Here is a 15088-nt window from a genome sequence, read left to right on the forward strand (position 1 = left end):
ATGCGCCGCCAAATGTTACTCCATCTGGTGGCGCATATTAATGATTTAAAAAGCCTGTTTAATGAAGTGACATTAGATTCAAAATTATATGCGTTATACATAGTTACATTGTGAGTGAAATAATATGCCTTAAAAAAATATGTGCACAATGCTAGGTCATGCATACACAAAGAAACAATATGATAGAAATTCAAAACGGTCAAAAAAGCGTCAAAATATTAAAAAGGCAAAATTGAAGGTTTTCGAGGTCTCGTTTCAAAAAATATTTGGGATAAACCGCCTACGGCAGTTTACCAATGAATAGATCTCAAAAAAATACACGATTTAAAAAAAACGGTGACTAAATCGAATCTACGAGTCAAAAGATACGATAGATCTAACATTTTGGCCACAGTCACAAAACACCAAGCACTACGAACCGTCGGTGGTGTTTGGTGTGTGGTGAAAATTTGCGAGAAAGATGCCTTTTTCGGAATCTAGATGAACTCAAATGACAAGTGTGACGACCTGAAAAGTTCCGACCAAATTTAAACTTAATCTTTATATGTTTCCGACACCATAAGCAAAGTCTGTAATATTGAAATCTAAAACTTTGAACTGTGTTTATATATACATTTGACCTTTGACTATTCCCGACAATTCAAGAACAAATGGGTGTGTGTGTGTGTATGTATATATATATATATATATATATATATATATATATATATATATATATATATATTTATATATATATAAGTATGTATATAATATTTTAAAAATTAATAAAGTATACTTTAATCATTTGAATTAAAATATAAAATAATTAAGTTGTTATTGAAATAAATATATGACTTTTATATAAAATTAATATTACATGTATATTGTAAAATACATAAAATATATAAATATTGAATATTCTATACATTAGATAACTAGTAAATTTGATAAAATTTATAAATTATAATAATAATATATTAAATGTAATTACAAGTTAGAAATAAATGTTATAGTAATATTATTATTATTTTTAATATTAATATCAAAATTATTATCAACATAACATACAAATATGAAACTTTTTATATATAAATTGTTACAGTATTATTACTAATATAAATATTTATTATAATTAATATAGTATTATGATTATTATCATTAATTTTTATCATACTTATTAAATATCATCATCATTAGTATTATTCTTAGTATTATTTTGGTATTATTATTATAAATATTTTTATTATTTCTATTAATATCTTTATTAACTGAAATTAATTATTCCTTATATTATTATGAGTATTGTTATTTATTATTATTAATATTAAAGTATTATTATTATAATATTTATATTTATATTTATTAATTATTTGAAAAATGGTACATATAATTACAGAATCCGTTTATTATCACGATCAAACTATTTTTGATTGTTAATCCTGTCTCTAAATTTGTACTGAACGAATATTAATCCATAACAAAAACAAAATCTGTTGAGAGTCATATTCACCTTTTAATTTTTTATTTTTCCTTCGTACCTGATCGAATAATTGACTATCGATGAATTGGGATATAAAATCAACTGAATTGTCTATAATGTTGGTCACCTCATTGAGTTCTTTCATCACCATTATCAAATAACAATTATAACAGCATCCATTTTTACGAATGTAACAGAAATTTTTTTAAACTGAAGCAAGTGCTCTGTACGTGTAACTTTTTACTCAACTTCTGATTTTGAATGAAATTGTAAAATCCTTAATTGCAGTTTTGTTAAGAATCTGTTACTCGAACTTTCTGCAAAATCTTAAGTCCCAATTCCTCAAATCGAATCTTAGTTTTTGAGTCAAAGTTATTTTACAAAAAAGTTAATCTTTGTGTTCATGAGGAAATTCGTAAGTGTTTTGATGTTATATGTTGAATTGATGATCCAGATAGTTTCTAACAATGATTTAGAACTTGTTTTATTTAGGAATTTTTGTCTAAAACGATCCCAATTTTGAAATCAATAATATTTTTATAATCATACCGCGACAGCAGCAGTACTGATTTTTTATTTTGATTTTTTTTTCTTTTTTCGTTTTCAATTAATACAAAATTTTGATACTAATTAATTAGGATTAGTTTGATGTAACAAATTCATTGCTGTGAGGATATGAAAAATTATGATCGAGTATATTATAAAGAAGATTAAGAAGAAGATGAAAAGGTGAATAAAAACAAATGGGTTATATATTTATGGGTCGGTATAAATTCCAGAAAAACGTATTTGGTTCAATGGTCGAGTGTGTTGCGGGTGAGCGAGAGGTCACGGGTTCGAGCCCGGCTTTGGGCAAAAAAAAATTTAAAAGGGCTTATGAGGTAGTTTTCTTTTTATCTATTTATTATTATTATCATTATTAATGTTATTAAGTATTAATATTATTATTGTTGTTAGTACTATTATTAATAAGTATTATGAATATTATGGTTATTATTATTATTACCATTATTATCATAAATATTGTTATTATTTTTAGTATTATAATTATTAATATTATTATTACTAATATATGTTTTATGATAAAATTTTCATTCATTATGATTATAAATACAAGTATAAATATTATTATTAGTATCACTAATAGTTGTATTATTATTATTATTATTATTATTATTATTATTATTATTATTATTATTATTATTATTATTATTATTATGGATAGGATTATTAATATTATTATGAGAATAATACAAGTTATCATTATTTTCATTAATATTAGTATTAGTATCACTTTTGTAACTATTAGTATTATTATTATTAAATAAAAGTATCATTATTAACAATATCATTATTATTATTATTATTTTTTATAAAGATATTATTATCATTATTAGTAAATCATTAATATCAAAACTATCATTTTTTTTAAACAAATAAACATTTTGTACATAAAATATACTTATTTTATATACTACAATTATATTAAGATTCCATATAACTATATATAAAACATATTAACAATATTTATTTAAAAACTTATATACAACAAATTAGGTATTTTTAATATAATACTAAATTTATATAGATATTAATATAACTATATTAATCACTTTAAATGCATATACAAAATAAATATATATAACATATAATTTGAGATATAAAATAAAGTATATGTTTTTAAATGGAATCTAGTATAAATCTTATATAACTACAAAATATATATAAATAATATATGTTAATAAATGAAATTATGAAATTTCGATTATATGTTTTAATATATATAATTAATATAGGTTCGTGAATCCGAGGCCAACCCTACACTTGTTCAATGTCGTCATATGTATTTTTACTACAAAATACAATATTGTGAGTTCATTTGATTCCCTTTTACTCTTTACATTTTTGGGACTGAGAATACATGCGCTGTTTTTAGAACTGCTTTATTAAATGCTTTTGAAATCTATATTTTGGACTAAAAATACATGAGATGCTTTTATAAATGTTTCACGAGATAGACACAAGCAAAACATTCCTCGAATGAATTATTATGCAGACAGAAGTTCTGTGGATTATTATTGAATTAGTTGGACGTTATAATTGCCACTAATTGTTGTGAATATTTTTCCCTGATTATTATTGCTTGGTAATCTAAGAATTAGAAATGGGTATGGTCCTAATTCACGTGAATCCTAAAGGTAGCTACCGGGTTTAACACCCCCACCCAGAATGTTCACTAGACGGAAGAGCTAGTGGGTGTGGTGTTTAGTACTTCGAAGTTTATATATTATACAGACGAGATGTTCTGATTTGGGGTATTATTGATGCGCATTATATGTTAAGGTCGGTTACCATGTTGACCAATGAAATCAAAGTGAATGTTATGTATCGAGAGAATGATTTTTATACACAGGTTATGTGTATTATTTTTGTGCACGAGTTATGTGTACGGTTATTAAAAATCGCGAGGCAACCTACAGGAGAGAAAAGGATACGAACCTACTCTGTCAAGCATTATGAAAAATGATTTAGTACACGAGATATGTGTACTGTATTTAAATCTTGTGGTCTATCAAAATGATGAATTTTATTGTTTACGATAAACTTATGAACTCACCAAACTTTTGGTTGATACTGTGATGACCCGGAAATTTCTGACCAAATTTAAACTTAATCTTTGTATGATTAACATTTCCGATACGATAAGCAAAGTCTGTAAAACTGAATCTCAAAATTTTTGAACTACTTTTATATATTTAAATACCCTTCAGTTGTTTTCGACGATTCGCGAACAATTATATATAAATAGATGCATATATACAATAACTTGAAAAGGTAACAATGTATTAATTATTTGATACCGTACATTAAACTTATTGGTTTAAATATCTATTTGAATATATATGATAAGTTGAAATATTTATTATTAAAATTTATTTATAAATAACTTTCAATGTGTATTTAAAAACTGATTTATGTATATTAAAAAGATATATACATATATATAATTTCAAGTTATTTAGTAAACGATAGTAACATTCATTTATTGATTCGATTGATATTTAGATAAGTTAACTAAAGCGTTTAAGATGAACCAGTAAAACACTAATTTGCTGCAGTATTTTCAAATTGCTACAGTACCCAAAATGCTACAGTGTTTTCAAAAATCACTATTTGCTACAGTGAATTGCTACAGTAAAACACTATTTAAAACACTATTTAAAATGAAAATGTATACATGTATATGTATATATAACGAGGCGATAATTTATAGAAGTAAATGACCAAAACACTCGAAAGTTTAAGATATACTTTGAGTGATATAATTTAGGGATAATTTAAGGCTATATTTTGACAAAGGTACGTGTCCCAAAATGTAAATTACAAGTTTTCTCAGCGTATGAAGGGACACTCGAAAAATCAGAACCGGGACATAAGTCGCGTGATGACGTACGACTTATCGGAACAAAATTTACAAATCAACTGTGCACGTGAATTTAATATAATATATAATTAATTATATAAATTAAATATATTATATTAATATAATAATATGTCGACGAACTAGTGTACAAAACATATGTGAGCTAGAAATTGGTCCCATGCGATCGCATGGGAATAACCCATCAAATTCATGCGATCGCATGGCTATGGGGGACAGGCCACATCTATAAATTCGAGCGTTTCTCTGATTTTTTTTATTCATTCTTCATTCTTCCTCCGTATTATTAGTTATATTTATATTTATTATTATTATTATTATTATTATTATTATTATTATTATTATTATTATTATTATTATTATTATTATTATTATTATTATTATTATTATTAAGATTAATAATATTATTAATCTTATTATTATTAGTAGTATTATACATAAAATACTACGACGAGGTTATGAGCGTGTCACTTTCAAAATGAGTTTTCGAGCGGGATAAAGCTAAGGAAATTATGGTTTATTGCCAAGGAGGTTATGGGTAATGTTCGGGGGTATATTTGTGAATCAAACCTAGTGTTTATCATCTCCGTTACGTCTACGTACTTTCCTACAATATTGAATCTCAATACTGATATGTTGAGATCTACGGTTATTTGGTAATCCGAGTTTCGGTCACATTTTGGTGAACGACTATATATGCTGCTAAGGTGAGTTTCATTGCTCCCTTTTTAATTGCTTTTGCAATATATATTTTTGGGCTGAGAATACATGCAATTTATTTTAAACGCAATGGATACAAGTACATACTTAATTCTACACTGAGTTTGAACCGAAAATCCCTTAGCTTTGGTAACTAGTAGCTGCCAGTACATAGGATATGGACTGGTGGGCGCGAATAACAGTATATGGATCCATAGGGCTTGACATCCCCGTCCGAGCTAGAGCGCTAGCCTTTTAACGGATGTGTGTTATTTGAGTTTAGGACACGTTGGTTTGCGTGTATGTAAACGAATGGGGTATTTATCATTATAACGTTAAAGCTTAGTTACCAGGGTGCTCTGTTACGTAGAATCTATTGACAAACTTTTGATAAATGTTTCTGGATGAAACAACTGAAATCTTGTGATCCACTTTTATATACAGATTATGCAAAACACTAAAACTATGAACTCACCAACCTTTGTGTTGACACTTGTTAGCATGTTTATTCTCAGGTTTCCTAGAAGTCTTCCGCTGTTTGCTTATATGTTAGACAAGCTATGTGCATGGAGTCGTACATGGCATATTTTTCAAGGAAACGTTGCATTCACCAAATCATCACCATGTATCTTATTTTGACTGCATTGTCAACGGAAGTACTATTGTAAACTATTATTTACAGTGATTGTCTATATGTAGAAATCATCAGATGTCGAAAACCTTTGATTTAAATATTCATTTATGGTATGCCTTTTCAAAAGAATGCAATGTTTACAAAACGTATCATATAGAGGTCAAATACCTCGCAATGAAATCGATGAATGACGTGTTCGTCCATATGGATTTGGAGCGATCGTCACAGATACTTTAAAGCATGTTTATTCTCAGGTATGAAAGAAATCTTCCGCTGTGCATTTGCTCATTTTAGGGATATTACTTGGAGTCATTCATGACATATTTCAAAAGACGTTTCATTCGAGTCGTTGAGTTCATCAAGATTATTATTAAGTCAAATATAGTTGGATATATTATGAAATGGTATGCATGCCATCAACTTTCGATGTAATGAAAGTTTGTCTTTTAAAAACGAATGCAATGTTTGTAAAATGTATCATATAGAGGTCAAATACCTCGCGATGTAACCAAATGTAATGTATTCGTCCAGATGGATTAGGACGGGTCATTAAAGTTGATATCAGAGCGGTGGTCTTAGCGAACCAGGTCTTGCATTAGTGTGTCTAACTAGTAGTTGTTAGGATGCATTAATGAGTCTGGACTTCGACCTTAGCTGCATGTCAAAAGTTTTGCTTATCATTTCTATTCAGAAATCATCTGCTTATCATCCTTAGGAAATTACCTGCTTATCATTCTTAGTCTAGACACATGTTACTGCATTAATTGCATGAATAGTGTATAGACAAAATTCATATCTTAGCGTATCTGTTACTGTAAACTTTGCCTGACATATTCCGTAAATTCCTCCGTAATCTACGAAATCTTTTGTTCTATATATATAGATATTCTATGTAATTAGAATACCATCCGATAGCCGAAAATCATTTCATACCGAAAAACCATTTACTCAATCGTGCGAAATGGAACTCGCCACTAGTTCAAGTTCTTCGGATTCCGACAGCTATTCCGACATAGATGATCACCTAAGCTCCGAAAGGAGCGTCACCGGAATGAATCAACCAATCAGCCATCATCAATTCTGGATGAATTGGGGATGGATTCGTAGTCGACTTAATCAATGGAGACGCGAAGAAGGCGATCCCTTCCAACAACCGAATTCACCTCTTGGCGAAGAACTTGAAGCACTTACCGACGAACCTGTTCGAAACACCATTTTCTCTCTCATTTCCAGAGTATCTCGCCACGATTATATCACAACTCAGATTCTAAACCTTATTCATTCGCTCATTCCTACCGACAATCATTCCGGAGTAATAAATCAATGAGTTTCGCGCCCGAGTTGTAGCCTTGGAAAATATGGTGCAAAACGTACCAGCTTCAGCAACATCACCAGCACCAACAGTACCACCAACATCAACACCAGTACCACCAACAACCCAAGTTTCAACATCGCATGCCTCAACATCTCATTCTGTACCTCGAGTATAATCATCATTCTACATGACGTTCTACATCATTTATCTTCATTCGACATGGCAATTATGTATTCTCTAATGTTTTAGAGATTATATATTCTCGTTCTAACGGTAAATCAAATGAGTTTAATATCATATTGACTCATTAAATCCATGATTACATCTGAAGAAAATATATATGTAAGTATATTTTCATAAAGATTGTAATTAAAAATTCTTTTGTACAAACTGTTAATGGTAAAAATATTTTAACGGGTAGGTAATACCCGAGGAATATTTGGATTTCACATTAATAAGTTACATTGTATATTCTTCGAATCTGATTCAACAGTCATTTACTATCCTACTTACATCCACAGGTATACGAATCCATTCACCGCAGAATAACCATTTTCATTCAATTTCATATTTGGATTTTGACCTATCAGAATCCAACAAGTGGCATAATGAAGAAAATATTTGACAAAATAAAATTTGTTAGAAACAAACAAATTAACTATGAGAAATTTTGTTAAGAATCCACGCTAAGAAAATCCTAGCTAACTGTTCCTAGCTAACTGTTCCTAGCTAACTGTTAATTCCTTATTACATTTATTTATCGCAATTTTAATTCTCGCAATTTTATTTATCGTCATTTAATTTCTGTTATTTATTTTACGCACTTTATTTATCGTCATTTAAATACTGTTATTTACGCATTTAAATATCGGGACACGTATACAAAGTTTTGACATATCATATCGACGTCATCTATATATATTATTTGGAATAACCATAGACACTCTATATGCGGTAATGATCAAGTTAGCTATACAGGGTTGAGGTTAATTCTAAAATAATATATATACTTTGAGTTGTGATCGAGTCTGAGACATGTATACAATGGGTCACGATACGTATTAATTAATTTGAATATTATATATTAAACTATATATGAATTATTAAACTACTAACTGTGGACTACTAACTTTGGACTACCAACATTGGACAATTAAAATGAATTAAAATATTGATTAAAACATATGAAACTAAACATTTCTTCAAGTTTGCCACTTGATTTCATCTTAAACCTCGTTTGTATCTTGATGATTACAATCTGCGTTCATACCTTTCATGATTCTTGAAAACACCTCAATCGAGAGGATGAACCAACCGCACTTCATCTACGGAAGGAAAGATTTATGCATATAGTTATACACCTGAAAAATTCTCGAAACCTAAGTAAACATTTAACACGTATATGTGTTAGCTCCTTTGGCATTGCTATTACCGAAAATAACATTACAATATTTTTCAAATTAGCCAATTTTGTCACAGCTTCAGCAAATTAACTTCGACTTTCATTCGGATTAGCCTTAGTATAACCTTGTTATATACGTTTGCTCTTTTCATCATCGTTACCAGAGAACCGTTTATATTCCACCACATTAGCAGTAAACTTACCAGCAACTTCATTACTCATTGGCTTAAATCTCTCCGAAGAACCATTATATTTATTCGTTAAAACCTATTCATATACTTATCCACATCTTATAACGAGAATTACCACATCAATTACCTGGAGTTAGCAATCAGTATTTTGAAATCTCGCAACATGTCTACATAAACAGTGATATGTATACATATAACCTTTATCTCTTAGAATTATGATCTTCCATTCTGAAACTCTGAAAAGCACCCAGTCTACAAATCAATACTCCAAATTTTGAAAATTTCTGATGAAGCAGCAAAAACTGTAAATGACCTTAACAGTCGAAAGTCTGATGATAAAGAATAGTATGTTGGCAAAGTTCAGAAAAGTTGGAACTGGAAAACGGATTAAGCAAACCATGAAGGAGGCTGTGGGCATAACTCTTTCATTCTTCTTAACTTCTGAACATATCAAGAAAATATATTCTTGATAGTTCTATTCTCAGTGATTCTGGTAATTTGACAAATCAAATCGTGTTATTACGTCCTTTCTTTTTTAGAACATTAAGTTCATTCAAAACTCCATACTTACGAATTCTGGACCATTACTCGCTTTACTAGAGGTCGAGAAGAGAATAAAAAGTCAAAGAGCTCCAAAATATAAGAGAAAATATAAATTCCAATAACAACACGGAGGTTACAAACCGTGGATATTAATAAGAATAGCAATATAAAGACACGGTAGAATTAAGAATAGTATCACCCCAAGGTAATTGTAGAAGTAAACAGATTTTCTTGGTGGAAGATTGAAAAGAAGGATGACAGAAATGATAATTAGGAAAATATCAAGGATTAGAACTGGATTAAGCATTTTCACAATCTTTTAAAAATATAAACTGAGGAAGAAAGTATAGGAGTGATGAAAATAATGGAACGAAAGAGGTTCATTTATAGTGAAATATCAGATAGAGCAATTGTGACAGATTATCACATTTAATCAAAGAGGATCCTAATTTCCTTAATTACCGAAGAACCAAATCTTATTACAAAGATTTCCTCTAAAATCCTTGAATTCCGGAAATCAACTGTGACTACGTCACCGGTTAAGACGAACATGCAATTATTCATTTCACTCTTTTGTGATAGCTTCATTCGTACTCTTCGAATAGTCGAATTATTTTATCCTTATTACTCAATGGTGATAAAACTCTAATTTCTAGCTCGTATGCGTCATGAGAACATATTTATTATCAGCCATGACCATCCCAATCAAATTTCGGGATGAAATTTCTTTAACGGATAGGTACTATGACAACCCGAAAAGTTCCGACCAAATTTAAACTTAATCTTTATATGTTTTCGACACGATAAGCAAAGTCTGTAATATTGAAATCTAAAACTTTGAACTGTGTTTATATATACATTTGACCTTTGACTATTCCCAACGATTCACGAACAATTGTGAAATGTCCCGTTCTTATTGATTAAAAACGTTCCATATTAATTGATTTCGTTGCGAGGTTTTGACCTCTATATGAGACGTTTTTCAAAGACTGCATTCATTTTAAAGCAAACCATAACCTTTATTTCATCAATAAAGGTTTAAAAAGCTTTACGTAGATTATCAAATAATGATAATCTAAAATATCCTGTTTACACACGACCATTACATAATGGTTTACAATACAAATATGTTACAACAAAATAAGTTTCTTGAATGCAGTTTTTACACAATATCATACAAGCATGGACTCCAAATCTCGTCCTTATTTAAGTATGCGACAGCGGAAGCTCTTAATAATCACCTGAGAATAAACATGCTTAAAACGTCAACAAAAATGTTGGTGAGTTATAGGTTTAACCTATATATATCAAATCATAATAATAGACCACAAGATTTCATATTTCAATACACATCCCATACATAGAGATAAAAATCATTCATATGGTGAACACCTGGTAACCGACATTAACAAGATGCATATATAAGAATATCCCCATCATTCCGGGACACCCTTCGGATATGATATAAATTTTGAAGTACTAAAGCATCCGGTACTTTGGATGGGGTTTGTTAGGCCCAATAGATCTATCTTTAGGATTCGCGTCAATTAGGGTGTCTGTTCCCTAATTCTTAGATTACCAGACTTAATAAAAAGGGGCATATTCGATTTCGATAATTCAACCATAGAATGTAGTTTCACGTACTTGTGTCTATTTTGTAAATCATTTATAAAACCTGCTTGTATTCTCATCCCAAAAATATTAGATTTTAAAAGTGGGACTATAACTAACTTTCACAGATTTTTACTTCGTCGGGAAGTAAGACTTGGCCACTGGTTGATTCACGAACCTATAACAATATATACATATATATCAAAGTATGTTCAAAATATATTTACAACACTTTTAATATATTTTGATGTTTTAAGTTTATTAAGTCAGCTGTCCTCGTTAGTAACCTACAACTAGTTGTCCACAGTTAGATGTACAGAAATAAATCGATAAATATTATCTTGAATCAATCCACGACCCAGTGTATATGTATCTCAGTATTGATCACAACTCAAACTATATATATTTTGGAATCAACCTCAACCCTGTATAGCTAACTCCAACATTCACATATAGAGTGTCTATGGTTGTTCCGAAATATATATAGATGTGTCGACATGATAGGTCGAAACATTGTATACGTGTCTATGGTATCTCAAGATTACATAATATATAATACAAGTTGATTAAGTTATGGTTGGAATAGATTTGTTACCAATTTTCACGTAGCTAAAATGAGAAAAATTATCCAATCTTGTTTTACCCATAACTTCTTCATTTTAAATCCGTTTTGAGTGAATCAAATTGCAATGGTTTCATATTGAACTCTATTTTATGAATCTAAACAGAAAAAGTATAGGTTTATAGTCAGAAAAATAAGTTACAAGTCGTTTTTGTAAAGGTAGTCATTTCAGTCGAAAAAACGACGTCTAGATGACCAATTTAGAAAACATACTTCCACTTTGAGTTTAACCATAATTTTTGGATATAGTTTCATGTTCATAATAAAAACCATTTTCTCAGAATAACAACTTTTAAATCAAAGTTTATCATAGTTTTTAATTAACTAACCCAAAACAGCCCGCGGTGTTACTACGACGGCGTAAATCCGATTTTACGGTGTTTTTCGTGTTTCCAGGTTTTAAATCATTAAGTTAACATATCATATAGATATAGAACATGTGTTTAGTTGGTTTTAAAAGTCAAGTTAGAAGGATTAACTTTTGTTTGCGAACAAGTTTAGAATTAACTAAACTATGTTCTAGTGATTACAAGTTTAAACCTTCGAATAAGATAGCTTTATATGTATGAATCGAATGATGTTATGAACATCATTACTACCTTAAGTTCCTTGGATAAACCTACTGGAAAATAGAAAAATGGATCTAGCTTCAAAGGATCCTTGGATGTCTCGAAGTTCTTGAAGCAGAATCATGACACGAAAACAAGTTCAAGTAAGATCATCACTTGAAATAAGATTGTTATAGTTATAGAAATTGAACCAAAGTTTGAATATGATTATTACCTTGTATTAGAATGATAACCTACTGTAAGAAACAAAGATTTCTTGAGGTTGGATGATCACCTTACAAGATTGGAAGTGAGCTAGCAAACTTGAAAGTATTCTTGATTTTATGTAACTAGAACTTGTAGAATATATGAAGAACACTTAGAACTTGAAGATAGAACATGAGAGAGATCAATTAGATGAAGAAAATTGAAGAATGAAAGTGTTTGTAGGTGTTTTTGGTCGTTGGTGTATGGATTAGATATAAAGGATATGTAATTTTGTTTTCATGTAAATAAGTCATGAATGATTACTCATATTTTTGTAATTTTATGAGATATTTCATGCTAGTTGCCAAATGATGGTTCCCACATGTGTTAGGTGACTCACATGGGCTGCTAAGAGCTGATCATTGGAGTGCATATACCAATAGTACATACATCTAAAAGCTGTGTATTGTACGAGTACGAATACGGGTGCATACGAGTAGAATTGTTGATGAAACTGAACAAGGATGTAATTGTAAGCATTTTTGTTAAGTAGAAGTATTTTGATAAGTGTATTGAAGTCTTTCAAAAGTATATAAATACATATTAAAACACTACATGTATATACATTTTAACTGGGTCGTTAAGTCATCGTTAGTCGTTACATGTAAGTGTTGTTTTGAAACCTTTAGGTTAACGATCTTGTTAAATGTTGTTAACCCAATGTTTATAATATCAAATGAGATTTTAAATTATTATATTATCATGATATTATCATGTATGAATATCTCTTAATATGATATATATACATTAAATGTCTTTACAACGATAATCGTTACATATATGTCTCGTTTAAAAATCATTAAGTTAGTAGTCTTGTTTTTACATATGTAGTTCATTGTTAATATACTTAATGATATGTTTACTTATCATAGTATCATGTTAACTATATATATATCCATATATATGTCATCATATAGTTTTTACAAGTTTTAACGTTCGTGAATCACCGGTCAACTTGGGTGGTCAATTGTCTATATGAAACATATTTTAATTAATCAAGTCTTAACAAGTTTGATTGCTTAACATGTTGGAAAAATTTAATCATGTAAATATCAATCTCAATTAATATATATAAACATGGAAAAGTTCGGGTCACTACAGTACTTACCCGTTAAATAAATTTCGTCCCGAAATTTTAAGCTGTTGAAGGTGTTGACGAATCTTCTCGAAATAGATGCGGGTATTTCTTCTTCATCTGATCTTCACGCTCCCAGGTGAACTCGGGTCCTCTACGAGCATTCCATCGAACCTTAACAATTGGTATCTTGTTTTGCTTAAGCCTTTTAACCTCACGATCCATTATTTCGACGGGTTCTTCGATGAATTGAAGTTTTTTGTTGATTTGGATTTCATCTAACGGAATAGTGAGATCTTCTTTAGCAAAACATTTCTTCAAATTCGAGACGTGGAAAGTGTTATGTACAGCCGCGAGTTGTTGAGGTAACTCAAGTCGGTAAGCTACTGGTCCGACACGATCAATAATCTTGAATGGTCCAATATACCTTGGATTTAATTTCCCTCGTTTACCAAATCGAACAACGCCTTTCCAAGGTGCAACTTTAAGCATGACCATCTCTCCAATTTCAAATTCTATATCTTTTCTTTTAATGTCAGCGTAGCTCTTTTGTCGACTTTGGGCGGTTTTCAACCGTTGTTGAATTTGGATGATCTTCTCGGTAGTTTCTTGTATAATCTCCGGACCCGTAATCTGTCTATCCCCCACTTCACTCCAACAAATCAGAGACCTGCACTTTCTACCATAAAGTGCTTCAAACGGCGCCATCTCAATGCTTGAATGGTAGCTGTTGTTGTAGGAAAATTCTGCTAACGGTAGATGTCGATCCCAACTGTTTCCGAAATCAATAACACATGCTCGTAGCATGTCTTCAAGCATTTGTATCATCCTTTCGCTCTGCCCATCAGTTTGTGGATGATAGGCAGTACTCATGTCTAGACGAGTTCCTAATGCTTGCTGTAATGTCTGCCAGAATCTTGAAATAAATCTGCCATCCCTATCAGAGATAATAGAGATTGGTATTCCATGTCTGGAGACGACTTCTTTCAAATACAGTCGTGCTAACTTCTCCATCTTGTCATCTTCTCTTATTGGCAGGAAGTGTGCTGATTTGGTGAGACGATCAACTATTACCCAAATAGTATCAAAACCACTTGCAGTCCTTGGCAATTTAGTGATGAAATCCATGGTAATGTTTTCCCATTTCCATTCCGGGATTTCGGGTTGTTGAAGTAGACCTGATGGTTTCTGATGCTCAGCTTTGACCTTAGAACACGTCAAACATTCTCCTACATATTTAGCAACATCGGCTTTCATACCCGGCCACCAAAAATGTTTCT

The sequence above is a fragment of the Rutidosis leptorrhynchoides genome, chromosome 9 (genome assembly GCF_046630445.1).
Source record: "Rutidosis leptorrhynchoides isolate AG116_Rl617_1_P2 chromosome 9, CSIRO_AGI_Rlap_v1, whole genome shotgun sequence".
Taxonomy (NCBI): Eukaryota; Viridiplantae; Streptophyta; class Magnoliopsida; order Asterales; family Asteraceae; genus Rutidosis; species Rutidosis leptorrhynchoides.